Source organism: Triticum dicoccoides, unplaced genomic scaffold (genome assembly GCF_002162155.2).
Source record: "Triticum dicoccoides isolate Atlit2015 ecotype Zavitan unplaced genomic scaffold, WEW_v2.0 scaffold221366, whole genome shotgun sequence".
Lineage (NCBI taxonomy): Eukaryota > Viridiplantae > Streptophyta > Magnoliopsida > Poales > Poaceae > Triticum > Triticum dicoccoides.
The window spans coordinates 1-1,639 of record NW_021242193.1 but is presented as its reverse complement, the minus strand read 5'-3'; the positions used below and the strand labels follow the sequence as shown (position 1 = coordinate 1,639).

The 1,639-nt window shown below is 43.2% G+C and overlaps 1 non-coding gene across 1 annotated transcript; it reads left to right on the top strand.

The window, feature by feature from the left end:
• The first annotated feature begins 1,205 nt into the window (after window positions 1-1,205).
• TRNAA-AGC lies at window positions 1,206-1,278 on the top strand. Its single transcript has one exon. It is a non-coding gene; the product is annotated as a tRNA-Ala (tRNA).
• Window positions 1,279-1,639: the final 361 nt, after the last annotated feature.

Sequence of the window (1,639 nt, the reverse complement as noted above, 5' to 3'; positions counted from 1 at the left end):
CTGGAGTTTGCTTCGAAGGGAGAAAGGGATTGGGGTTGCTAGTCCTCCTGTGTGGATGGATTCACAAAGGGAATTGGCCAACTAGCTGTTGGCTTGGCTCACTGGAGCTCGGGATGATGAGCGGGAGGCTATGATCCAGTCGGTTTATGTTCTATGGCTCGCTAGGAATGAAGCACGTGATGGGATTCAGATTGCACCGCCCCATGAAATAATGGAGAGGGTTGTGCATCTTTTGCATGAGTGGAGAGGTATCCATCAGCCTACTATTAAGGAGAGTGTTGTTCAGAGCAGGCCAAAGTGGGAGGTGCCGGAGGAGGGATGGATAAAGATTAACTCGGATGGCGCCGTGTCTAAATTCGGTGGCAAAGGTGGCGGTGGTGCTGTGCTTCGAGATCATAATGGTGCGTTTATTGTCGGCCTCTCTCATCACTTCCCCCACATTTCTGAACCGGAGGCTACTGAGATACTAGCATGTAAGGAGGCACTGCAGGTAGCTATTAACCTGAACTTTGATCGAGTGCATGTTGAGCTGGACTGCAAATCTGTTGTGCACAAGATCAAGCTTGATCATCAGGATCTCTCCATGGCGGGTCCTTGGATTCGGGAAATTAAGCAGATGCTGAACTCTCGGGTGGATTTTAAGGTCTCGTGGGTTAGTAGATTAGCAAATGCAGCTGCGCATAAGTTAGCTAAGGTTGGAGTTGGGGATGAGTTGTGTAATATCTGGTATGGTGTTCCCCCAGAATGTATCTTGAATGTAATATCGGATGACATTCCGAGCTTTGGTTCTTAAATAAAGTAATGGTATCACCCCTAAAAAAACTTTTTTTTTCCCTGAGAAAGAAAGGGGATAAGGCCATTTTCCTACTGGCCGGCCTTTTCATAATGGAGACTTCGCCAAACTGCAATCCCTTGTTTTGTTTGCCGGGAGCGGGCGGCCGAACTGGCCGGTTCTGCTCCCCTGACTTGTGTCCTCATGAAGATCACACAACAGGTTTTCCATTCAGGACATAGTCCCTTGCTGGTCATACATCATAATTCAATGATATCATATTCGCAGTCATGTTTATGAATATCTAGAGAAGAACAATGTAAGAAAAATCGCATACGTTTTCGCACACAACAGGACGCTGCTGCAACTATCTCTCGAAACTGTTGAGATTGTACTGAAGGTGAAAAGCTTTGCTAATTGTTTAAGTCAACATGGGGATGTAGCTCAGATGGTAGAGCGCTCGCTTAGCATGCGAGAGGTATGGGGATCGATACCCCACTTCTCCAATTTCTATTTTTGTTTTTTGCAGATCTCAAATTCTCAATATTATTATATACTCTAAAAAAAATATCTACTTAACTTTTCCAGAACTCCAAAACTCCCCAAACATGCGCAAATTCCTTATATAAAAGGAAAATAAAAGTATGTGCTCCAATATTATTTTTTGTTTTTTGCAGATCTCAAATTCTCAAAATTATTATATACTGTAAAAAAACTATTTGACTTCACTTTTGCAGAACTCCAAAACTCCCCAAACATGCGCAAATTCCTTATATACATAAAAGGAAAATTAAAAGCATGCACACAATCTCTGCTGCAAACTAAGGCGGTGTGATAACATGCCAAAGAGTAAAATGTCAGCATCAT